We start from the raw sequence: 27575 nt of genomic DNA, 5'->3' as shown, positions 1-27575 counted from the left end.
TCATGCCCAAAACAAAATATCCAGTACTCATACTGGATTTTACCCAATTGAGTTGTTGGCCAAAAATGTCCCATGGAAATTCCCAAACATTCAAGGCTATTGTCAGAAAATAGATTACTTTTCACAAATGTACAAATGACCCCATTGATCTAGCCATCACACAAATCACTGAATATTATGAGGTCAAACTGGTGTCTGTGACACTGAAAATTATTCTGCAGGGTACCAAAAGAGAAAAGTGAACATCACACCATGCGCACAACCTGTGATCTATCTATCTGCAAGATGCTAGGGCAATGGGGACATGAACCTCGTAGGAGTAAGCAGGCAATGTCTGATTTGAAGTCTAACACCATGATTTGGAAGTCATACCTGACATTGATTGGTAGAACAAAATCTACAGTCTGTATAACCCAGGGACCTAGACTAAATGCAAATACTACTGATCTATAAGAAGAAAAAATGATACCTAATGATATTCTGCTATGTTCATAGGTCAGTGCCTTTCTCAGCCATGATCACACAGGCTTCATGCTGATATAGGTGAGAGCAAATCCAAAGAACCACTGAACCAGAGTGTGGGAACGTGCACACATGCGCACACACACACACACACACACACACACACACACACACACACACACACAGAGACAGAGAGAGAGGGAGGTAGAGAGAGTTTGTCATGGAACATACAGGTTTAAATGAGATGTCTTGGAGGTGATGCTCCTTCCGTGGCGCTGCTGGGGTCGGTGGCTGACGGGAAGGAGGCCACGCTGTTCCTGTCAGGCACCCGCCAGGTTCCACAGGAAGGATGGCCGAGGCTCCCGAGTCCGCGAGAAGCCGCCTTGGCGGGTGCTGTTCCTCCGCACTGACCACTTTGCCCGGGAAACGCTGTGGGCGCTGCACGCCGCCAGAGACAGCAAAGAGGAAAAGCTAATTGAGAAACTGGAGGTTGTCACAGTGCCTTCGCTATCCCCCAAAGGACTACCTGTGAAGCAATATGCTATTCAGTCTCAGCTCCCGGTGAACAAGTGGCCCGACGTGGGATCTGGAGAATATGACGTTGGGGTAGTGGCTTCCTTTGGCCGGCTTTTGATGGCATACTGAATGTGCACCCCAGTTGCCTCCCGAGGTGGCGTGGTCCCGCTCTGATAATCCACAGGGTGCTTCATGGAGACACTGTCACTGGTGTAACGATTATGCAAATTAGACCCAAAAGATTTGATATAGGCCCAATTCTCCAGCAGGAAACCATCCCTGTGCCTCCCAAGAGCACATCAAAGGAATTGGAAGCAGTGTTGTCAAAACTTGGCGCCAACATGCTTATCTCAGCTTATCTCAGGAAAAGTTGCCTGAAAGTCTGAACAATGGAAGGCCTCAGCCAGCTGAGGGAGTGACATATGCCCCCAAGGTCTCTGCTGGCACCAGCTGTGTCAAGTGGGAGGAGCAAACCTCAGAGCAAGTACTCAGACTTCACCTTGCCATTGGGGATATAGTCCCACTGCAGATGCTCTGGATGGAGAACACAGTTAAACTTCTGGATCTCGTAGAAGTTAACAACTCCATCCTTGCTGATCTGAAATTAACAGGACACACTTTAAATCCGGGGTCCGTGGTGTACCACAGACCATCACAAATGCTGCTGGTTCACTGTAAGGATGGCTTGATGCGTGGTACCAGAAAAATTCCCACGCTCACCCAAGCCAGTGCAGATTTCAGACTCTCAGACTTCCAACAAAGATGCAGCAGAAAACAAAGTTGTTGCTATGCAACAGTGCATTAAGTAGCTAGAAAGACCACGGACAAGGACCTATTACACACTTGTAATTTATTAAAAGCTTGATTTACAAGCAAGAAGATGACAGTGTGGGAAAAAGAGAAGTGGTTGTCAGGAGGCAAAAGTCTTTCGCTCTCCATTGTGTGTAGCAGTCAAGGGTGAACTTTTCTACTTGAATCACACAAGAAGTTTAAATAAAATTTGTATTTATAATGTTCAGCCTAAAAAAAAAAAAAAAAAGAGATGTCTCCTTTAAATTTCTCTACTTAAGGGTCAGGAATCCAGATTCTAGCCGAAGAGACTGGAGGAAGAAAAGATGGAGATGGGGGAGACAGAGGATATCAGGAGACAATCTCCCACTATAAAAAGCTCATATGAACTCAATAAGACTAAATCAGCAATCACCGGGCTTACCTAGTCTCAGAATATGCACTATAACTTTAGTTTCATACTTCTATGGGACTTCTATATGTGGAAATATGACTCCTTGATTCTGCTGCCTTCTTTCAAGGACTTTTTGTTTCTCTGTTAGCTTGTCATGACTAACTTCAATATGATAGTTTTTGTTTATTATCATATATTGTGTTTTTATGCTTTTTTGTTTCTCACAGAAGCCTGTTGCTCTTTTCTAATGAGAGATAGAAAGGGAGTTGATCAAGATGAGTGAAGAGGTAGGAAGAAACTGGAAGAGGCAGAGGGAGAGGAAGCTGTATTATGGTTATATTGTATGAGAAAACAATCTATGTTTAATAACAGGGCAAAGAAGAAATACTAATAAACAGTGCCAGGATGACTTAAAAAATCATTCATTTTCTATCAGTTTTGGTACAAGGTGAAAGATCTAAATCAACATTTTGCTCTCAGTGGCTAGGGATAATGCCTTTGTGGAGGATTGTTTCTACAAGATCATGAACAACCAATTAACATTGCTTCTGGCAAAAGTACAAACAAAGGCCCTGGGAATTATTACTTAAGCAGTTTTCTGATACTGGTGTAGGCCAGAACAGCTGTCCTAGGACAAGGGTCACATGAATTACAAGTTTATGACCAGCCATGGTTTTAGTTTGCCTTGCAGTTAAAATGTACTACCCACCAGATGTCTGTGCTGCAATCAGACAATCAAGAATACTTGATAGCATGAAAGCCACAAGAAGGCAAGCTTTATGGATAGTTGGTTTACTAGCTTCCTTGCACATCATCCACACAAAGGAAAAACTGTAGTAGCTGTAAGTTGAAGAGTACAATGAGACAAATCGAGTAGAGAATGAGTCAACTCATGTCATCAGTCCCTGTAATGGAATACTATCGAAAACCTCATATTCTTGTCACATTTGTCCATTCCTGATGAATGTGTACACAAAGGAAATGAAGTTGAGCCATGTGTGCAAGACCAAGAGAAGGGAAATGGAATAGTTCATGGTCTTGGCAGATTTGTCTTTATGACCCTTCCAAAGGGATTTCGTTGTACTGAAGGTCATTGTCTGGAAGACACTCAAGAGGCAGGTGATACAAATAAACACCCTTTCACCATACATGATTAATCTTAGAAAGACAAGGAATGACTCTCTTAATGTTCTTTATTGACCTATTAGGGTTAAGAGTGAGTAAACAATTGGGCAATAAGAGAATTATGAGATTTTTTTTTTCTTAACCAGACCAAACTGAGTCTAGATACAATGGAGTAATGACTCATAAGAACAAAGGGTGCAAAAGTGGGGAAACACAGAGAAGTGAGGTGATTAATATTCATCAGCCACCAACTGTGACCATGAAAAAGAGCTACACAGCCTCTTAAGATGGTGGTGAGAGAACAAAAGGCCAGAAAAGTAGACACCACTGTGAGGATATTTTGAGTGGCCCTGGACTCTGGGGAATATCGACTGGAACCATGAGTGCTACGGATGTGTTGAACCCTCTTCTTGTGTCTGTACAGAATGACAATCATGGAGACACTTGTAAAGACAGTAAGCACAGAAAAAAAGACTTCAGGGCATACCACCAAAGCTGCATAAATTAAGTCACTGATGTCATCACTCCCTGTATGTGAACAGTACCCAAAATCTCGTGTCCTTGTCACATTTGTGTTATTTCTTTTGATAAATGTGTACAGAAAGAAAATGAAATTAATCAACACGTGCAAGACCCAGAGTAGGGAAGTGCAACTGCCAATGTACTTGGCTGCTTTGGATTTATAATACTTCCAACAAAATTTCTTGGGACAGGGTTTGGAAAACACTCAAGAGACAGATGGTGCAAATGGACATACTTCGACTAAATCCTTGAATGAACAATAGAAGCTCACATTCTAAATGATTCAAGAACTCCTTCAATCCCCATATTGCCATTGTTTGGTGCACACCTATAGAGAGAAGTATCACCAGATTGGCTGCCAGTAGATTCATTAAAATCAAATCTGTGGGCTTTAATGTACATTCTCTGTAGTAAAGGACTAGATAGTAGAAAATAAGGAAAACATTTCCCAGAATTCCAGTCGCAGTTTGTGATAAGAAAATAATTCTGATTGCCAGATTCCAGAAGTCCATTTTGTGATTCAGCACAGTTTCCTTTACAATATAGCCACTGTATTTTTCTGGTCAAATGAATAATGGCATCTGGTTCTAGACTGTGGTGAATGAGGACACCTTTAATCAATGGAGTCAGTAAGAGGATAAAGTAGAGGATTCTTTATACTTGCAAGTACAAGGCCAACATAGACCACATTAAAAACAACAACAAAACCCTCATGCCAAAATCGTTGAAAGGAGTTATTACTTTCCATGCTTGTTACTGTAGGATTACTCAATATCTGAGAATGTATGTATCAATAAAAGGAGATATGTCAAGTTTTCTAGAATGTGCCACACTCAGGATAATGTGATACTGGCCTATGAGAAAGGAGGAAAAGTGATAGTCAATATTAACAAACAGGACTATTCAGAATATATATAGAAATCAACTTCAGTAAAAACCACAAAACTTAAATAAAGCAATTCTCCATTTTTTGCAACAAAATATTTTCATTCATTTGGGAGTTTCATATACTTTACCCTGATCACATTCATTTTTACACTTCCCATATCCACCACATTGCATTTTAACCTCACCTGAAGGAAAGAAAAAAAAATGCTGTTCAAATTGTGTTGCTTATATACTCTCTGAAGCATGGTCAGTTTTCCTTAATAAAACAATAGTGTTTTATTCAGATGGATAATTCATCTGAAATCAAGTCATAAGTAATGAGAAATAGCTAACATCACTTAGAATATATCTTTAGTCTTCTGAAGGATCAATGTTTCCTCTGTCTTTTTTCTGCTTGGGTCCTGTTGGATTTAATCTGAAATTTACCCTCTCATTTCTAAATCCTCCATGAACAGACTCACAAAAAAGGACTTACCTCAGTTGTATACAATGAAGGTCAAAATGCCAAAGCTAACTGCATAAAACATGATTCTGTACTACTGCTTGATTGCTTTGATTCCTTATAACAAATTCCAATCAGGATGTAGTTTTTTTCAGGCTTTTTGCCTTTAAAATCTAGATGTAAAATGCATTCTAGCATATTCTGTAAAAAATTTTTGCTCTAGGCAGTCATCAAGCCTGCTAAATACAGGCACTAGATGTGAAGTTTTGTTGAGCACAGTGGCCTTTGAGTTGCCACGAACTTATATTTATCTTCAATAACTAAAAATTATTAAACTCAATAATAAAATTCTTAAATTGTATAATATATTAGAATGATAGTACAAGTGACAAATTAAGAACTGAAAAGTCACACACACACACACACACACACACTCACTCAGGTCATGGGACTTAGTGAGAAAAGGCTTCTGATTTGATGCAATCTCACAAATTCACACATTCCAAAAATCATGTAGACTAAGAAAAACTTCAACATATACAATAGTTGTTGGGGTTGTGCATTTATAAAAGCCACATACAAGTAAAATGTGGCCCAGTCTCATGAATGTTACTAATGAGTCTACTACATTCAAAAATGAAACAGATCTGATTTGGTTAAAGTTAAAGGGAACTGTTGAGAACTTTATAATATTTTTTTCACTCTATCTACTGTGTAGACTCTCCCTCACCCAGCCTGGAACCTGTCTGCTCAGGGGTGGAGCTTCCTGCTCATTCGTTCTGCCACGCCTACTGCTGGACCATGCCGCTGCTTGGAGACACACACACACACACACACACACACACACACACACACACACACACACACGTGTTCAACCTGTTACTTGATCCCGAGATTGTTTGGCGGGAAATCGGGTTCCCTCCCCCTTCCTTTATAACTGGATGTGGAAACTAGTAAAATTGGGCTTTAAACAGGATGATCTTGCCTTGGCCTCGTTCCTTCTCCCTCCCTGTCTAGCTTCCTCTCTTTTCAGCTCGAGCTGCCATCCTCAGTTAAACCGTTCACGTTGCAGACTGCTGGTCGGGCCACAACACTACTGTGTTCCACATTATGCTTTACCTGTAAAAATCTCTTGAGAGGGTTACTATTTTTGTTTTATTAGTGCATGTCATGAACAAAAAAGAAAGAAAGGAAATAAGAAAAGAAAGAAATAACAAAAGAAAGACAGGATGCAAGGAGCAAAGAAGGGAGGGAAAGAAGGAAGGAAAGATACATGAAGAAAAATGAGAAGAAAGGAAGGAAAAAGAGATTGTGGGTAATTTAGCTATGTTTCTGGATGAATGGAGCTGGTAAATGTACTTGAACCTTATGGAATCATAGTATGAGACCATAATCTCAACATACACCCTCCAATACTTGTGAACACTTATGCTTACTGATGTGTGAATCCACTTAAAGATTGTTACAACGGTATCATAAACCCATTCTCTATATGTTTGATGCTCCATCTTACCATGATACACAGGATATATGATATCATTTCAGATATACACTTTCAAAGAGATAACATGTGAAAAACCAATATCATTGGAAGCTTAGTTTTTGTTATTATTCTTGTTGGAGTTTTGTTTGTTTGCTCTATACATGGTCTGTCAATGTTTCCTGGCATTTGCTATATAGACCAAGATTTACTCAAGCTCAGAGAGATCCCCCTGCATCTTCCTCCCAAGTGCCAGCACTAAGAATACAACAACAGGCTTCTAGGGAATATTTTAAAGTTCCCCATATGATGAACATAGCTATAGGAAATGTGAGATAATTTAGGATACACAGAACCCAACATAGGACAAGTAAAAAGTCAACATCCCTGGTATAAATGTTAATTTTCATATAAATGTAGGTTGGAAATTAATACTGTGACTGTACTTCTTTATCCTAGCTAGTTCCCCACTAACGACACAGAAAGACTTAGATTTATTTTAAAGCTTTACCATAATACCTGGGCAGTCATTTGATCTATATTAACCCCCTAAACTAATCTGGTTACCTCCCAGCCAAATTACCCAAGATACTTGCATTTGGGTCCTTCAATGCTTCAACTGAACTCTTATAAAGTACTTACTCTTTGCCGCTCAAACTGAATCTTCTTCCTCCCTCTCTTTCTTTCCCTGTCTCTGTCTCTGTCTCTCTGTCTCTGTGTCTGTCTCTCTGCCCCCCTCTCTCTTTGCCCTAGATAGTAGAAGTCCAGTTCTATTCTCTCTTCTACTCAGCCATTGGATGATCAACATGTATTGACAAGGCAAAGAATATATGGTAAGAATTGAGACAGGATATTCTTCACATAAGCATTTCAATGCCATGTCCAAATTGAAACAAGATCTGAGAACAGAGAAATAAGCATTTGTATAACACAAAGGTAACATTTACTGAGTGCATAAAGTCACTATGCCTATAACTTAGAAGTTTTTTTAAAGTTTTACCTACCTCAAGTTGTTCTTAATGACAGGACATTTACATTTCCAGAGGGATGATTCCAGTGGAACCAACTGGCAACACGTAGGTAGCAAAATTTGCTCACAATTATTGACATTCTAAAAGCTGCTATAACATTTGAGACTCCTTAACCGATAATGATTAAGAACTATGTGCACAATGTGTTTGAGAAGTGTTTATCATCTGCATTCAATGTAGAAAAGAATGTAGGTAAGAAGCAATATTAATAGAAGGAAACAGTAACCAGCATCACCACAGTATGGTACCACTCCTGTGCTCAGATCTGTGAGGTCACTGAGCTCAATCTGGAAATGCCTCTTTATCTTCATAGCCATAGTATTCTGCACTCAAAAGCACAGTGTGGTCATATCTACTGAAATAAAATATCATCACTGGTAAATATTCCCTTCGTTTTATTTTGTTTACAGTTGAATGTCTAATGGTAATATATTTTTAAAAATTATATATTTTCATTGTATGCTTATCAATCTGTACCACTCAAATTCTCTTACCTGATAATAGTGTGAATCTACAGGGAACAAAAAGATGTATACTAGTGCTGCTGTTCCCCTGATTTGATTCATCTCCTGACAGTGAACACAATTCTATGCCACTCAGTGAATGAGACATCAAAAGCTTCCTCTATTGTGCACAGATCTCACAATCATGCCTGATCATGTTCTATCATCATTCAATCCCTTATATTCATTGACATACCCACCAAAAAGACTAGCATGATCCTAGTAATGGCATAGCAAGAAAGTCAGGAATGAATTTAACTTAAATTGGCTCATATGTGTAAATTTCTTCTCCAGACAATATGTTAATTTGCTTCCCTCAATTTCTTTGCTTTGAAAGTTCTCACACTGACCACATCAGACCCATTTTCAGTGACCTCATAAGTCACATTATGAGAGGTACTTTCTTTTCTTGTTCTAAAGACTCTTAAAAGCAGGCAATTCAGATAGAGTGTTCCCTAATTTTCACAGTACACTGAAATGGGCCATGATAAAGATCCATGTCCATATTTAATGTTAGATTGCTCCCTTTCTATGGATAACAGATTAGACTTCATGGTTGTTTTCTTCTGATTCTTATGTACTCTGTTCTCATATATCCTGGATGCTATAAGAAATAGCAGGTGTGATTTTTATTAATTGAGTATATAAATGAACAGCAGTGATAACAATTTATGAATAACTGTTGTCCTCTAAGATTTATACTTTCTTTGACAGTGTTAACTGTCTGACATGGACAGTAGCTTTATTTCCCATGTCAAGGCTAGAATCTAGAAACATAAGGTATAAGGTTTCTGTAAATCCCAAAGCTCTTACTGTCAAAAGTAGAGGGTTGAAGTTCTTGAAAATGATTAGTGTGGTACAAACACGGTCTGTGCTCACAAAGTCATGACCATACTCCAGCTTTCTGTGCAAATTGTAATCCTCACTTGACATTTTTTTTCACTTTGTTGGTATTTTATTGCATGCTTTTGGCTTTGGAAAATTTTCATTATGGGAGACAAGAGGCATCACCCAGTAGTAAAGAAAACTTGCTGCTGTTAAAGGGGACCTGGGTTTAGTTTTCAGTACCTATATGGTGGCTCACACTGCCTGTGACTCAAGTTAGAGGGCTGTCCTGCACGATCTTTTGTCCTCTCCACGGACTGCATTCTCATATATATATATATATATGCAGGCAAAACATTCATGAATATAAAGAAAAAACAAATAAAGAATTAATCTTTCACATGCGTTTTCATTTTCACATAACATCTGATTTCATAGGCAGATGACAAGTACTTATACAACTTTTGAGATAATAATAAAATATAGTGTTCTACTATGATCTTGCCTGAGAAAAAGTTGTCCCATCCCAGTTTCATCTGACAAGGCCTGGTATTTATGGCTTCACAAGAAAAAAAAAAGCATAGTTATCATTTAGGAGTAAAAGCTCTAGTGTTACAGTTGAATTAGTAACACCATTATTTTGTACAAAGCACAACATCAAAAATAAAGTGTGCTGAAATAGCTTTAGATCAAATTATGTTACTAAAATATCTTATTTAAAATTCTATACAAGCTACTTCTTTTTTTTTTTTTTTTTTTTTTTGGTTTTTCGAGACAGGGTTTCTCTTTATAGCTCAGGCTGTCCTTACTTCTTATATTAATGAACCTATTATAATAAAATTGGCAATGCATCCAAATAGAAGAGAAACAAACCTTGGAAATATGTGGAAAGATAAATATTTTCCAAACTGAAATAAAGAACTACATGTGTAGATAAACATAGCTGTGGGGTAGAGCCTTAACTTTCCATGTATATTGCCCTGCATTCCATTAGCAACAACAAAACAGCACTGGAAACCATAATGAGGTTATGATTAACTTTAGAGTATGACTAAACTCAAGATACATTTGATAACATTGCTGTTATATTAAGTCTTCAACTTCAATTCAGTCATCTCTTCGCAATTTAAGAGAGAGGATTCAAACCAGTTATTGTATCAGGGTTCATACAATACAGTTACTGTCTCTATAACTCATAAAATTACTGACAAATTCACATAAAAAATTCATATAAAAATACATTTTACTCCAGAACATATTCACATCCTGTATCTTCCCATGGTTGTATACTTCTTATATTTTCATACGAATGTTTACTATGTTGTGAATCCAGGATAAGTTCACCTATTATAATAATATCTGCAACATTATTCTACACATAATGTAAGATAACTTGAATTATCACATTGATGTATTACCACAGTCCTTAAACATATTCACAGACAGGCTGCATTTCCCTGGTGTTACCCACAGTCACCCTCAGTGGGGAGCTTATATTATAGTAAGAACCAACAAGGACTGACACAAGTTTAAAAACATTTCTGTCCTTTTCACTCACCTGTTAGCTGTTGAATTATACTTGTGCCTTGTCTATCTGTTCCATAGATGTGTTTATACCCCAGGTTGCCATTATCAGACATGAGGACTTTCACATGCTTTTCTTCTTTGCTGGCTCTACAACAAATTCTGAAATAAAGAATACTCACCTGGCTTCTTACCTCTGCAGAATGTTGGGCTCCATGTATATATCCTGACTCAGTGTATATAACCAGCACCATGGGAGACACAGACAGTTGAAGCCTAAGAGAAAGGTCTGTGACTCTGTGACTTAACCTCCCTCCAGAATGACAATTTTCATTTCACCTGCAATGACAATAACAGCACTGACTTAGGGAGGCAACATTATTCATGAAACTTTCCCCAGTTGCTAATTAAAAAAGACACTTAAAAGTCTTGAAGTTAAGAGTTAAAAAGTCTTAAAACTAAAAAGTTTCTCATGGATATCTCTTAAGGGACTATGTGCTTTGAAAAGATGCTAAGTTTTCATGAACCCTGGAGGATGACTGACAAGTATAATTCAACAGCTAACAGGTGAGTGAAAAGGACAGAAATGTTTTTAAACTTGTGTCAGTCAGTAGAAGGTTCTAGAAACTTTGAGGTCAGATTGAGAAGTTTAGAAAAATTTGTAAGTCCCATTGAATTCAGGATTCTCTGACTTCTTCCAAACCAAATCAATTTAATTTTAAAAAGAAAACATTTAGAACAATTAATACTTAAATGTATCTGAGTATTTCATACATCTAAATGTATTTTAGTCAAATTCATCCTTCATTATCCCCTCTAATTTAAAAAAAAATGGAAGAAGAAGGAGGAGGAGGAGGAAATGACAATGATGACAACAACCAAGGAGAGGGAGGACATCAACAACAACTAAGACAAGTATAACAACAAAGATGATGAAGATGATGAAGAAGGATATGGGGAGGTTGGAAGAGAATCTGGGATGTGACGAGGAACAGGGACACATTTGGAATGTAAATAAATAAATAGATAAATAGATAAATAATAACAACACCAACAAATCATTAATTCTAATTTGTGATAATAATGTGTGGCTAGTACAGGGCATCTATGAAAGTGTGGGGATATCCTTGCAAATTTTGAGTCAAACAAAACAAAACAAAACAAAAACACAGGACACATGTGGGAAGCCACATGTGCTGTTGCAGAGTGGCACAGGCTTCTGCTGGCCACCACGCATACATAGGCAGGAAAGTTTTTTGCCAAGATGAGGTTTTGAGAATTGACCAAAATTGACCAATCAGAAGAGAGAGAAAGTAACCAATCAGAAGAGAGAGAAAGTAACCAATCAGATAAGAGAGAAAGTAACCAATCAGATAAGATAGAAAGTAACCAATCAGAAGAGAGAGAAATTGACCAATCAGAAGAGAGAGAAAGTAACCAATCAGAAGAGAGAGAAAGTAACCAATCAGATAAGAGAGAAAGTAACCAATCAGATGTAAGAATGCAAATGAGGTTGTAAGTATCAACCAAACACAACACAATCCGGGTGTGAGACACGCCTCTCCTAGGCCTATATAAAGCAGCACCAGGGCTGGGCTGAGGGTCTTTTCGCCTCTGCAATCAAGCTCTCCCAATAAACGCGTGCAGAAGGATCCTGTTGCAGTGTCGTTCTTGCTGGTCGAGTCGGACGCGCGCAAGAGACACATTCTCTGGTCAATAACTCTTCAGTTAGGAGTGGTATATCTTGACAACCTCCTGTCTGCTGGAATTTTGTCAGGTTCGGTTTTTTGAAGGTTTGTGCATACTGTTATAACAAGTGAAATCTCATGTGCAAGTGTCCTGTTTTGTCTTTACAAAACATCTTTGCTTGAAATCACTTGCCAACTGTGGTTATTGCACACTTTTTGTCTTTTCCTGCATGATCATCCCTGAGTGTTGAGAGGAAGAGGTATCAAATAGATGTCTTATTTTTAGCTGTGGCCTCCAATGTCTCTTATTCTCAGCATCTTTAATGATTGTGGGCCTCGGTATAAATCACTTAGACTACAAACAGTACTTTCATTCATGAGGGCTGAGAGATGTACTAATCCACCATTATAAAAATAAGACCTTAGGGGTCAGTTTTATTGTATTTAGCAGAATGAAGGTGGTAAATTCGTCTCTGGGTCTTTGTCCTCTCCAGCTACATGTTCTAGTTCCTTAAATTGTTAACATATATAAGTTCCATCTTGTGAAGTGGAATTCAACCTTAAATTGGTTGGTTACTCTCATGATATTTATAACACTATTGCACCAGCTTGTTGTTGTTATACCTGTCAGGGTCCATACCAAGGTAATATTCATTATTATTTCCAGCAATTTGAAACTATCTAGTAGACAAAGTTTTATGGTGATCAGAAGATTTCTTTATGCTCTGTTAGTCAAGTATATAATATTTTTAATAATGGGCTCTTAGTCTCTAGAGATAATTGATTCCTAAATAGTACAAGCTATTGGAATTGATATTGATTTTTTCAGTTTATTTCTTTTCTTTTTTTTTTAATTAATCATTCCATCCTTTTACATCTCAAATGATATCCCACTTCCTGTTTACCCCTCCCCCAGCCCTCATCCCACATCCACCTTCCTTCCTCCTCTTGCCTATATGAGGGTGATTCCCCCACCCTCCCACACTCTCCCATCCCACTGCTCCAGCATCCCCCTATGCTGTGGCATCAAACCTCCCCGGAACAAAGGGACTCCCCTCCCTTTGCTGTCAGGTAAGGCCATTCTCTGATATGGGTCTGATTGTGTGTCTTGGTATGAATCACTTAGACTGCAAACAGTACTTTCATTTATGAGGGCTGCAAGATGTACTAATCCACCATTATAAAAATAAGACCTTAGGGGTCAGTTTTATTGTCTGTATTTAGCAGAATGAAGGTGGTATGTATCTGGAGACATGGATCCCTCAATGTATACTCCTTGGTTGGTGGTCTAGACACTGGGAGAACTGGGTGGTCATACCAAACTATGTCGAAACCTATTCCAATGGGGTTGCAATCCCCCTCCACTCCTCCAGTCCTTCTGCCAGCTTCCCAACAATGTTCTTTGAAGTCAGCGTGATGGTTGCCTCCAAGTATCCACATTTGTATTCGTCAGTTGCTGGCCAAAACTTCCAAAGAACCACCACATTTAAGTTTCTGTCAGCAAGTGTCTCTTCATCATGGCAACAGTGTTGGGTTTGATGTCTGAGACATGATGTATCCCCAGGTAGAGAAGTCCCTGGTTGGCCCCTCCTCCAGTCTCTGTTCCATTTTTTGTCCCTGTTCTTCCTTTGTACAGGAACATTTCTGAGTTAAAAAACTTGGACATGGTGGATGGCACCATCCCTCAACCAGAAGCCATGCCTACCTCAACAGGTTCTATCTCCTCCTTCTCTGCATATTCCAGCTAAGGGATCCCTGGAGCCTCACATTGCCCTGGTGTCTGGGATCCCACAGTGGAGCTATCCCCAGTTCCTTACCTCCCCTGCTACATAATTTTGTTCGATTTCCTACCCTCTGTACCTCTGTAACATCTCCTCCAGTTCCTAATACTGCACCCCTTATTTCTTCCCCCTCCTCTCTCTGTCCAAGATCCCCCTCTCCCTCTACCTCCCACAATCATCCTGTTTCCCCCTCAATAAAGGACTGAAGAAGCATCCAAAGCATCTTCCTTCCTTCTATGCTCCATATGGTCTGTGGGTTGTATCACTAGCATTGTGAGCTTTTGGTCTAATATCTACTTATTAGTGAGTACATACCATGTGTGATCTTTTGTATCTGTGTTATCTCACTCAAGATGATATTTTATAGTTCCATCCAATTGCCTGTGAATTTCATGAAGTCATGGTTTTTAATTGTTGTGTTGCTACATCCACTCCAGTGTAGTCTGCTTGGTAGGTCTAAAGGCCTGAAAGCAGTCACGAGGTGAAGTGTTTCAAGGAAACTATGCCTCCTGGAACTTTGGCATTCCCATAGCCCGTATACCAAACCCTGTCCCTGCTTTAATCTAGTGTATGAATCCATGTGCTCTCTTTCGGTATTGTTTTATTATAAGTGCCTTTAAGGATTGATTTTTGACATAGGTAAACCTCCACCAGTGTTCCAATGGTTCCTAGAAAATCCTTGAAGCCATGGTGAGCTTGGAATTCAGTAAGAATATTACCTATTCAGTAACATTCAAATTCACTTTTGGTAGAGACATTGAAAATAACTAGGCATTACAAATAACAGAGCTAGAAAAGCTCTGGGCTGGTCTGCATAGTGATTACTTAGGACAAACACAGGTCAAACACAGGAATACACAATGGTCTAGCAAACAGGTGGGTTGTCACATGAAAGAGTTAGTGGAAGGGAATTCCCCTGGTACAGGTTTCTTCCCTAGGCCTAGAGGAATAACATAATCAGGTATTTACTAAAGAACCCCTGGTGGTGGGTTTAACAAGAGACTAGCATTGCATCAGAGCATTCACCTGGCTCCATTTTTAAGTGGTAAACTCGGCCTGCTCCCCACCATCTTTTTTTTTTTTTTGATTTTTTGATTAGATATTTTCTTTATATACATTTCAAATGCAATCCCAAAAGTTCCCTATACCCTCCCCCCACCCTGCTCCCTTACCCACCCACTCCTGCTTCTTGACCCTAGCATTCCCCTATACTGGGGCATATAAAGTTTGCAATACCAAGGGGCCTTTCTTCCCAGTGATGGCCAACTAGACCATCTTCTGCTACATATGCAGCTAGAGATACGAGCTCTGGGGGTAGTGGTTAGTTCATATTGTTATTCCACCTATAGGGTTGCAGATCCCTTCAGCTCCTTGGGTGCTTTCTCTAGCTTCTCCATTGGGGGCCCTGTGTTGCATACATCAAAAGATGGCGGGGAGGGGGGATTTTGCTGTAGGGACCCCGCCATCTTTTGATGTAAGCATTCCTTTTGTTTTGTGTCACTATAACTTGGAGGATGTGTTCTCCTGGTTTTTTGTTTTTCTTCTGTATAAAAAAGTCTTCTGTTCGTTGGGACAATGCATTCAGATCCAACACACTCCCTTGTGTGGCGTCTGTTTCTCACCCCATTCTCGCCAACTCTATGCCCATCTCTCTGAGACTCTGATTCCCATGGATTGAGGGGGGCCTACTGGGCCGGGTCCGTGGCATTGTGTTATACTCCATTGTGTATATGTTCCACATTTTCTGTATCCATTCTTCTATTAAGGGACACCTAGGCTGTTTCCAGCTTCTGGCTACGATAAATAAGGTTGCTATGAACACGGTGGAGTATGTGTCCTCTTATATTTTGGAGCATCTTTTGGGTATATGTCCAGTAGTGGTATAGCTTGTTCCTCAGGTAGTCCTATGTACAATTTTCTGAGTAATTGCCAGATTGCTTTCCAAAGACCTTTAATCAGCTTGCAGTCTCACTGGCAATGGAAGAGTGTTTCTCTTTCTCCACATCCTAGCCTACATCTGATGTCACCTGTGGGTTTTTTTTTGTTGTTTTGTTTTTTTGTTTGTTTGTTTTTCTATTATCAATCAGCTTTATGTTTACCATCTACTTGATATTTTATTTTTTGACTTTGCTTTTTTATTAGATATTTTCTTTATTTACATTTCAAATGTTATCCCCTTTCCTCATTTCCCCTCTGAACCCCCTTACCCCATCCCCCCTCTCCCAGCTCACTAACTCATCCACTTCCTCTTCCCTGTTCTAGCATTCCCCTACAGTGGGGCATCAATCCTTCACAGGACAAAGGGCCTCTCCTCTCACTGATGTCCCACAAGGCCATCCTATGCTACATATGCAGGTGGAGCCAAGAGTCCCTCCATGTGTACTCTTTAGTTGGTGGTTTAGTCCCTGGGAGCACTAGGGGTTATCTTAGCCATTCTGATTGGTGTGAATGGAATCTCAGGATCACTTTGATTTCCATTTCCCTGATGATGAAGGATGTTGAACAATTTTTAAATACTTCTCAGCCATTAAAGATTCCTCAGTTGAGAATTCTCTATTTAGTTCTGTACTACACTTTTTAATAGGATTATTTGTTTTGCCAATTATTGGTCTTAAAGCATAAGTCATTGGTTCTGTACAGGAAGGTTTCCCCTGTGTCCAAGTATTTGATGCTCTTCCCCGCTTTCTCTTCTATTAGATTTAGTGTATATGGCTTTATGTGAAGGTCCTTGATTCACTTGAAGTTGAGCTTTGTACAAGGAGAAAAGAATGGATCAATATGAATTCTTCTACATGCAGATCTCCAGTTGAACCAGCACCATTTATTGAAAATGCTGTCTTTTTTCAGTGGATGCTATTAGCTTTTTGGTCAAAGATCAAGTGACTATAGGTGTGTGGGTTAATTTCTAGGCTTTCAATTCCATTCCATTTATCTACTCACCTGTTTTGATACCAATACCAGGCAATATTTATCACTATTGCTCTATAGTATTACTTCAGGTCAGGGATGGTGATTCCCCAGATATTCTTTTATTGTTAATAAGTTTTTGCTAATGTAGATTATTTGTTATTCCAAATGAATTTCTGAAATGTTCTTTTTAACCCTATGAAGAATTGAGTTGAAATTTTGATGGGAATTGCATTGAATCTGTAAATTGCTTTTGTTAAGATAGCCATTTTTACTATATTATTCCTACCAATCTATGAGCATGGGAGATCTTTCCATCTTCTGTGGTCTTCTTTGATTTCTTATTTCAGGGATTTGAAGTTTTTGTCATACAGATCTTTCAGTTACTTAGTTATAGTCATACCATGATATTTTATGTTATTTGTGATTGTTATGAAGGGTGTTATTTCCCTAATTTTTTTCCAGCTTATTTACCCTTTGAGTAGAGGAAGATTACTGATTTGTTGTAGTTAATTTTATATCAAGTCACTTTGCTGAAGTTGTTTATCAGGTTTAGGAGCTCTCCGGTAGAATATTTTGGGGTCGTTTATGTGTACTATGTTGTCATCTGCAAATAGTGTTATCCTGACTTCCTCATGGTATCTCTTTAATTTCTTTTTGTTGTCTAATTGCTCTGGCTAGAACTTTGAGCACTATATTGAATATGTACAGAGAAATTGGAAAGCCTTTTCTTGTCACTGATTTTAATGGGATTGCTTCAAGTTTCTGTCCTTTTAATTTGATGTTGGGTATTGATTTGCTGTATATTGCTTTTATTATATTTAGGTATGCAACTTGAATTATTGATCTCTTTAATGCTTTTAACATGAATGGGTACTGTATTTTGTCAAAGGTTTTTTATACTCCTAATGAAATGGTCATGTGTGTTTTGTTTTCTTTGGAGTGTGTTTATATAGTGGATTACATTTCTGGATTTTTGTATAGTGAACCATTCATCCCTTGGGTGATCATGGTGGATGAACATTTTGATGAGTTCTTGGATTCAATTTGGGAGAATTTTATTGAGAATTTTTGCAATTATATTCATAAAGGAAATGAGTCTGAAGTTCTCTTTCTTTGTTAGGTCTTTTTGTGGTTCAGGTAACAGAGAAACTGTGGCTTAATAGAAAGAATTGGGTTGTGATCCTTCTATTTCTATTTTGTGGAATAGTTTGAGAAGTATTGGTACTTGATCTTCTTTGAAGGTCTGATAGAATTTTGCACTAAAATAATATGGCCCTGGGATTTTTTTAGTTGGGAGATTTCTAATGGCTGCTTTTATTTCCTTGGGGTTATAGACCTGTTTAGATGGTTTATCTGATCCTGATTTAACTTTGGTACCTTATATCTGTCTAGAAAAATTATCCATTTCATCTAGATTTTCTAGTATTGTTGAGTATAGGGCTTTGTAGTAGGATCTGATAACTTTTTGAATTTCTTCAGTTTCTGTTGTTATGTCTCTCTTTTCAGTTCTGATATTGTTGATTTGAATACTGTCTCTGTACCCTGTGGTTCATCTGGCTAAGGGTTTATCTCTCTTGTTGATTTTCTCAAAGAACCAGTTTTGTTGATTTTTTGTATAGTTTCTTTTGTTTCTATTTGGTTGATTTAAGCCCTGAGTTTTGATTATTTCCTACCATCTACTCCTCTTGGGTGTATTTGCTTCAACTTGCTTGATTTCAGCTCTGAGTTTGACTATTTCCTGCTGTCTACTACTCTTGGATGCATTTGCTTCTTTTTGTTCTAAAGCTTTCAGATGTGATGTTAAACTGCTAATGTATGTTCTCTCTAGTTTCTTTTTGGAGACACTCAGAGCTGTGAGATTTCCTCTTAGCACTTCTTTCATTGATTTTCATATGTTTGGGTATGTTTTGCCTTTATTTTCTTTAAATTCTAAAATGTCTTTATTTCTTTTTTTCTTTCCTGACCAAATTATCATTGAATAGATAATTTTTCAGCTTCCATTTATATGTAGGCTTTCTGTTCTTTTTGTTATTATTGAAGACCTGGTTTAGTCTGAGGATTGACAGGATCTAATAGCATGCTGGAGATTATTTCAATCTTCTTGTATCAGTTGAGGCTTGCTTTGTGACTAATTATATGGTCAGTTTTGGAGAAGGTTCTATGAGGTACTAAGAAGCTATATTCTTTTGTTTTAGAGTGAAATGTTCTATATGTGTCTATTAAATCCATTTGTTTCATTACTTCTGTTAGTTTCACTGTGTCTCTGTTCAGTTTCTGTTTCCATGATGTGTCCGATGGTAAGGGTCTCCTACTATTATAGTGTGAGGTTCAATGCACACTTTGAGCTTTAACCGATTTCTTTTATGAATGTGGGTGCCCTAGCATTTGGGGCATAGATGATCCGAATTGAGAGTTTGTCTTGGTAGATGTTTCTTTTGATGAGTATGAAATGACCCTCCTCATTTTTTGATAAGTTTTTGTTGAAAGTTGATTTTATATGATATTAAAATGGATATTCTGGGTTGTTTCTTGGAGCCATTTGCTTAGAAATGTTTTTTCCAACCTTTTACTCTGAGGTAGTTTCTGCCTTTGTCACTGAGGTGTTTCCTGTATGTAGCAAAATTCTGGGTCCTGTTTATGTATCCAGTCTGTTAATCTATGTCTTTTTATTGGGGAAATGAGCCCTTTGGTGTTAAGAAATATTAAAGACTAGTTATTGTTGCTTACTGTTATTTTTGTTATTAGAGGTGGAATCATGTTTGTGTGGCTATCTTCTTTTGGATTTGTTGAAAGATTAATTTCTTGCTTTTTCTTGAGTGTAGTTTCCCTCCTTGTGTTGGAAGTTTCCATCCATTATCCTTTATAGGAATGAATTTGTGGAAAGATATTGTTTAAATTGGGTTTTGTCATGGAATATCTTTGGTTCTCTATCTATGAATGATTTATGGGTATTGTAGCCAGAGCTGACATTTGTGTTCTCGTCGGGTCTGCATGGCATATTCCCATGATCTTCTAGCCTTTAAAGTCTCTTTTGAGAAGTCTGGTGTAATTCTGACCTTATTACTTGACCTTTTTCCCTTACTGCTTTTAATATTTTTTCTTTGTTTTGTGCATTTGGTGTTTTGCTTATTATGTGCCAGAGAGAATTTCTTTGCTGCTCCAATCTATTTGACGTTCTGTATGCTTCTTTTATGTTTAAGGGTGTCTCTTTCTTTAAGTTGGGAATCTTTGCTCTCTTCTATACCTATTATTCTTAGTTTTTGTTTTTGCTTTTTGTTTTTCTTTTCATTTTGTCCTAAATTTCCTGGATGTTTTGGGTTAGGAGCTTTTTATATTTTGCATTTCATTTGACTGTTGTGCCAATGATTGCATGGTATCTTCTACATCTGAGCTTCTCTCTTCTATCTCTTTTATTCTGTTGGTGATGCTTGCATCTATGGCTCCTGATCTCTTTCCTAGGTTTTTTATCCACAGGGCTGTCTTCCATTCTGATCTATTTATTGTTTCTCTTTCCATTTTTAGAAGGTTTTGTTCAACTCCTCCTATTTGGTTGTGTTTTCCTGTATTTCTTTTAGGGATTTATGTGTTTTCTTTTTAAGAGCTTTTACCTCTTTACTAGTGTTCTCCTGTACACATTTCTTTAAGGGAGTTATTTATGTCCTTCTTAAAATCCTCTATCATCATCATGAGATGTGATTTTAAATCAGAATCTTGCTTTTCAGGTGCATTGGGGGTATCCAGTGCTCGCTGTGGTGGAAGAACTGTTTGATGATGCAAAAAAGCCTTGGTTTCTATTGCTTATGTTCTTGTACTTGCCTCTTGCCATCTCTGGTTTCCGTTGGTCCTGCTGTCTTTGGCTGTAGCTTGTAATCTTAGGTGTGTCAGCACTCCTGGGAGATCTCTCTAAGACTGGGATTGGGACAGCTATGGTGCAAAGTTAGCTCCCATGTGCAGATGGAAACCAGAAGGATCCTGTACCAAGCTGTTCCAAGGTTCCTATATACTGTGGGCTCTGGGTATGTCCCATTTGGAACAGGTACTGGAGCAATAAAGATTGTCTCACCTGTGATCCTAGGTATGTCAGCACTCCTGGGAGACCAGCTCTCTATGAGACATATTTGAGTAAGGAAAATTGTCTTATTATATCTTCTAAGCCTGTCAATCTCTCTCCTACCTCTTGTACTCTGTTGGTGATACTTGTGTCTATATTCCTATTACCTTACCTAAATTTTCCATCTCCAGGATTCACTAAGTTTGTGATTTATTTACTGCTTGCATTTGGTTTTGGGGTCTTGAACAATTTTATTGATTTCTTTCACTTCATTGTTTCTCCTCTATTTCTTTAAGGAACGTATTCATTTCCTCTTTCAGGGCCACTATAATCTTCAAAAGATTAGATTTAAGGTAATTTTCTTGTGCTTCAGCTGTGTTAGAATTGCCAGCACTTGCTGAAGAAGGACAGTTGTGTTCTGGTGGTATCATATTTCCCTGGCTGTTGTTGATTGTGTTCTTAAGCTTGCCTGTAGATATTTGGGTTTGAGGTATATTATGTTTATGTGCTGAATTTTGAGTGTATTCTTATATGGCCTGATTGTCCTCTGGTTTTGTTGACCAGACTAGAAGACTGCCTTTGCTATGTTTTTGTAGCCTGAGTGATCTCTGGGGTTTTGGATGACAGTGGTGCCTCTGTTTCCAAGTACATGTGACCCCTGCAGTTCCTAGTAAGACATGACCTCCAATAAATACAAGTCTTCTGGAAAAGTTGAGGACTGGCATAAGAAGTCTATGGGATGGGTTAAATTTGGAGGCTACTGGAAGGGCTCAGTTCCCTAGAATGGCCATGAGTGTGGGCTGGATTCTCTATTGGATTATTTTTTGAAATAGAGTATTTTCATTAATACTTTGGCAGTGACTTACATGCACACAATGAACTTTGATCATACTCTTGCTTTTGCTTATCCTCCTAAGACTTTTAGATCTATTTTCACAATCCCAACTACTTCCAACTTCATAGTCCTTATGTTTATATAACCATCAATTCAAATTCTACTGTCTACATATATACAGATAATGTAAGGTTTATCCTGATGCCAAGCTGAGGCTATACTCTTATGGAAAACAGACTTTTCCAGCCCAGTAGGCATGAACTGTAAATAGCTCCTCAGTTAGTCCCAGCATGTCATGAACCCCTCTCTCATGATAGAATGTCAACTGGCCTAATAATGGGTATGTGTCTTATGAAAGAGACCACAGATGTGAGTCCATGAGTGCAGTGATCCTGTCATAGACAGTAGATATTACTTTTCTCTGTTCCGCCCTCACTTCTGGCCCTCACTTCTGTCAATGTTACCACATATTATATTTTCCTCTCCACACATCCATCACTTATGTTACCATTTTGGACATAACTGAAGACTGCCAAGTTAAAAAAAGCAACATTTCTTTCTTTGAGGGGCTCTTGTCATATATTTTGTGACAGTAATGAGAAAAATAAATAAAACTGCTGAGTCTGACTTGACCAGGCAAGGGAATATGTGACATGGTTCCTGACTCTGTAAAATAGCCAGTAGGGTGTGAGCCACATTATTTATTGATGGTCACAAGGGTAGCTTCTCCAAAACTTGCTTTCTAATGTCTTTAGTTCACTCTACCCTATGCTCTGTTCGCTCATTTCAGTACCATTATGGTCACTGTAGCTATGAGACATGAGTTTCTTTTGAAATGGTAATGAGACATTCTCCCTCACTTAGAGGTTCATGATCTCTTGGTATTCTTTCCCAGAAGATTGTTGATTTTAAAGTCATCTCCAGATCCATGATTACAGCATCTTGACAAAGGTCTGAAGTAACATTTAAACATGTTGTTCCTAAATTCCTGTCAGAAAACAAAAACAAAAAGAAGAGAAAATTACTAGAGAAACTCAAAGAACTAATTAGTAATCAGAATTTGGACTTCCTTGTCATTCCCTGGAGCACAAAGTATATGGCAGAATGGCATGCAGAAGAAATAGATCTTCATTAGTAATAAAGTATAAGCAAGTTGCATGGCCTTGCTCCTAGAGAGCCTTTCCCTAATACCCGGTATCCAAGAAAATTTCAACATGTCATGATTTTTGGGTCCCAAAATTATCCCAGACAAATGGCTAACTATTTACTATTAATAACTATTAACCTATTAGAGGAGACTATTAACATATCAGAGAGGATGCTTACTTTTAGAATCTCACAGCATTGCTATTACGTACTACAGTGTTCTAGCTCCTCTCAGTACTTTTCACTCCAGGCTCATAAATCTCTCTAGAACCAGACCTTCATGTAGTTCCCCTCAGCTTCTCTTCCCTGCTGTGATCTTGGTTTTGCTCAGAGGTTTTTTTCTTCATTCTTCTCATATCCCTTTGTGTTTTATTTTTCTCTATTTTTCCCCTCTTTCTGCTGCCTTCACTTCTTCTCTTTATCTCCATACCTTATCTTCTCATAGCCCAGTTATGTGTACTGGCCTTATCAATATATTACTTTCTCTCACTGACCTGTACTCTTCCAGATAACTCTGGATATTCTGTCTTTATCTAATATATATAAAAAAAGTTCTTGTCAGTGATACCTTGGTGTGGTCCTGTCCATATTTTCATTCAAAAATAGCCAAGTATGAAGTGGTATGGGAGACTGGAGAGGCCATAGGTCTGTGTGCATCAACTTTTTGAGGTTAATGCTTTAAAGGACTCATCAATTTATGTCACATTTTGTTGACTTTTATGTTGTAGAGAATTCCATTGTATGTGTATAAAACAATTTCAATACATTGAGTATAAAGTTGTTTGAATCTACTTAGTGACTTACTGTGAGCTATCCTTAAGTAAGCTGCTAGGATCTTTCCTTTAATCAAATCCTGGTGCACAGATGCATTCCAAAATAGTAGACTTCATGAATCATCACTATATATTGTGTATTCCCTTTTTCAATATAATTACAGAAGATTTAAGACAATTATAACTGTAGTAATACTTCTAGTAGCAATTTTTTATCTGCCTTTGTTGACTCTTAAACTTGGTATAATTTTCAGTGGTTTTTTAAATACATATTTTTAAAATTAACACAATTCTATTTTCTCATATATGCTCTTGAAATATGAATTAACACAATTCTATTTTCTCATATATGCTCCTGAAATATGAAGTAATTAATTTTTCTTTATGGCTTTTGTATATAAAAATTTTTTTTCTAAATATAACTACCCTGGGCCTAGGGAGTTAGATCAGGTGGCTAGAACATTTGTTTCTATTGTGGAGCACCCAGATGCATCCTCAGAACCAATTTGTTAGATAACAAACATCCCAGGTGATCCCAAGTCCATTTCTCACCTCAATACACATCATCATACATATATGCAAAAAATTTATACACATAAAAGTAATTAGAAAAAATAGATAACTAACTCATCATTTGACAGCTTCTTGCTTTTGAGTTTCATCAGCAATTATATTCAGGAACCAGACAAGTTTGGGGTACTTAATTCACAGAAAGGGTTTTTTTCTTATTCACTTTACATCCCACTCACTGCTCCTCTCTCAGTCACCCCCTTTCACAATCCTTTCTCTATCCCTTGTCTCCTTCTTCTCTAAGCTTTAAGGGGACCTCCTTATATATCTCCCCAACCCCAGGCCTGACACTTTAAGTCTCTGCAAGGCTGGATGCTTCCTCTCCCTCAGAGGACAGACAAGGCAGCACAGCTAGATGAACAAATCCCACATTCAGGTAATAGATTTGGAGACGCCCAAACCACAGTTGCTCAGGTACCACATGAAGGCCAAGCTGCACACCTGCTACATAAGTGCAGGGAGGCCTAGGTCCAGCCTTTGTATGTTCTGTGGATGGTGGTTCAGATTATGAGAGCCCAAAGGGTCCAATTTAGATGATACTGTTGATCTTCCTGTGAGATCTACTACATTGGGGTTTGAGCCATAGACAGGAGCTAGGAAGTGAACTCACATCCAAAAATAATAGTTGTTGTGAGCCAGTCCATGGCTCACAGATCACATGGATAGGGTACACCTGAGTGGCAGGCTGGGGCTGAAAGAGAGGGGAACTAGGTGATCAAGAGATAAATGGAGCTAAATCAAGATTCCTCATTAAAGCTCAAATGTTTAATGGCAAATGGGCTTATAAAGGAGGAGGGAAGCCCATTCCCTCCAATTCATTCTTGGAGCCCAGCTGCAGATGATGATGTGCAGGATAGGGTGCAGTCTCCAGAATAGCTCAGCAGCCTCCCAGCAGGTAGCAGTGTCTTGAAGGGGAACAGAGGCAGTGGCTGAACAATAGAGTGATCTAAGAAGGCTCCACCCTAGGTAATCTCCTTAGTGGCAGAAAGGTCAAGGTCTGGCTCAGCCTGCTTCAGGCTGGGGGTTACAATTTCCTCCCTGTTATTAATATTAAAAAAAAAAAGGAGCTGGACTGAGGCATAAAATTTATTTATGCTCCATAATTCTGCCTGATTTCTTTGGGCCTAGTGAAGAAACCTGTCTCACTGGGATTCCCTAACTTTTCTTATAGTAAACCCACCTATACGCTAGGCCATGGTGAATTCCCTTGTCTGGGTAAGACTGGCTACTGTCCCAAGTAAACACTCTGCAGACTATCCCTGAGCTATTCTAGCTTGTTCTTTGTAATGCCTAGTTAGTTTCATTGTCTCTTCCAAGCTCCTAAGTTTCAAGCATTTTCTAGGACATTGGAACACTGGTGAAGGCTTAGCTATGTCAGAATTCAATCTTAAAAGGCACTTATAATACGATAATACTAAAAGAGAACACAATGGATCCATACACCATACTAATGTGGGAATAGGGTATGAGTATGAGAACATGAGAACGTCAAAGTTCCAGGAGGGGAGTTTCCATGAAACTCTGCCTCATGAGTGCTCCCAGGCCTCTTGGCCTGCCAAGCAAACTTCACTGGAGTGTGCATAGTATTTTCCCCCTTTCTTTTTGTATTTCTGCCAACGTTCTGGAATGCCCTGCCTCATCGTAGCTACAGATCACAGGAGTGCTCTAAAGATGAGTGGAAACACAACGATTTACTAATAAAATAGTGCCAATAATAATAGCAAGTAGGAATATATATTGAACCCAATCCAGAAGATTCAATGCACTTAGGTTAGTTTTTAAATTTCTGGCCAATTCATCAATGTTCCAAGTGTCTGAGCGACTTTTGCTAATATCTGAAATTTCTGCCTTTCTAGCCTTAATATATGCTATGTCCTGACCTATTGTTAAGACTACTACTTCTAAAACATTGACCTTTGCCTCCAATTTTTTACATGGCTCTATAGTGTATTATTAATAAACCACAGCCTCTTGGCATGTACCTCTGTCTTAAGTCTGGTTGCCAGTCATTGGCTAACCGGCCCTCATAGCACACCTTATTCCCAAATCAGACCAAAAGCCACAATATATATTGAATATGCTTCTTCATATTGACTAACAACTGCCACCTACACTGTTGGAGGCGAGGGGGCACACCTGCTGCAGTCAGGCTGAAGGTCATTGACTGGCATGCTTAAAAAACAAAGTCCAGACTGTGAAAAGCAACAGTACAAAAGCTTCTTTGGGGAAGTCCAGGTACTCCATTCAATTGCAAATTAGCAATGATCAATTAGACTTAGAGCTCCAGGTGTGTGGTAGGTGACTTTGAGAATCACAGAAAGGCTGTAACTTTCTGGGAGAGGAGGCTGTGCTCCAAATTAACTTTTTGGCTAAAGAGGATATTTAGTTATAGTCAAGGTAAGAGTCATACTTACTGGAAGACACAGGATCTGTGTCCAGTTGACAAACTAATCTTTCAGGCAGCCATCATGCTCCATCTTCTTTTGTGAAAAAACACAGACCGAGCCCCTTCCCCAGATTAGGACTGAGTCTGGACCCTTCCGTTCATTAGTTAATGGGTCTTGCCACTTTACTCTCAGAATTTTATTTCAGCAAGCTTAAACAGCACATTACAATTTACTGAGATAGCATGTTACATCTGATAATTTTTTTATTGGATATTTTTTCTTTTACATTTCAAATGGTATCCCCTTTACTAGTTTCCCCTCAGAAACACACACTTCCCCTATCCCCTCCCCCCTCATTTCACATGCATACATCCAGCAAAAAATAAATGTAATTTTAAAATTCAGCAGCAAAGATGGCTGGGTAGATTAAGAGCACTTGCTCCTCAGGCAGAGAATCATTCACACTCTATACCACAGCTTACAACCTAATTCTAGGGGATATAACACCCCTTATTGTCTGTCTAGCTACCAGCCATACATCTTGGTGCATACATAAACGTGTAGACAAGCACTCATTCACATTAAAAATGAATCAGCTTTTTGTTGTTTAGTAAAGAACATTGTAAAGTTCTGAGAGTTCCTAAACCTTCTTCATGTGGATAACAACAGAAAATTCTGTGAAGACAGAGAAGAATATGGTGTTATCCTTTTCCTACAGGGTAGCACACTTTAAACTTGTACCTGATGACTGCAATATCTTTGGCTCTGTCCTGATGAGTAGCAAGACATTGAAGTTTCTCAATTTGGTATCAAACAATATGAACCAAGGAATATCTTCACTGTGCAAGGCTTTGTGCCACCCATACTGCATTCTAGAATATTTAGTGTAAATGGCCTTGGAAGGTTCACTCTGGGAAGACTGTGGAAATAGTA

The 27575-nt window shown here is 38.5% G+C and overlaps 3 pseudogenes across 1 annotated transcript; 2 read left to right on the top strand and 1 right to left on the bottom strand.

The window, feature by feature from the left end:
* The window catches only part of LOC147003659 (NACHT, LRR and PYD domains-containing protein 4B-like), a 217786-nt pseudogene that overhangs the window by 36467 nt on the left and 153744 nt on the right, over positions 1-27575 (top strand).
* Positions 636-1822, top strand: LOC147003665 (methionyl-tRNA formyltransferase, mitochondrial pseudogene; annotated as a pseudogene).
* On the bottom strand, positions 1822-9214 carry LOC147003664 (vomeronasal type-1 receptor 4-like; annotated as a pseudogene). Its single transcript, XR_015048022.1, has 3 exons — positions 6124-9214; positions 4825-4881; positions 1822-4662 (listed from the first exon to the last, which is right to left on the bottom strand). The product of XR_015048022.1 is annotated as a vomeronasal type-1 receptor 4-like (transcript).

Source organism: Mus caroli, unplaced genomic scaffold (genome assembly GCF_978045245.1).
Source record: "Mus caroli unplaced genomic scaffold, Mus_caroli_1 scaffold_8, whole genome shotgun sequence".
NCBI lineage: Eukaryota > Metazoa > Chordata > Mammalia > Rodentia > Muridae > Mus > Mus caroli.
This window is presented reverse-complemented; position numbering and strand designations above follow the sequence as displayed.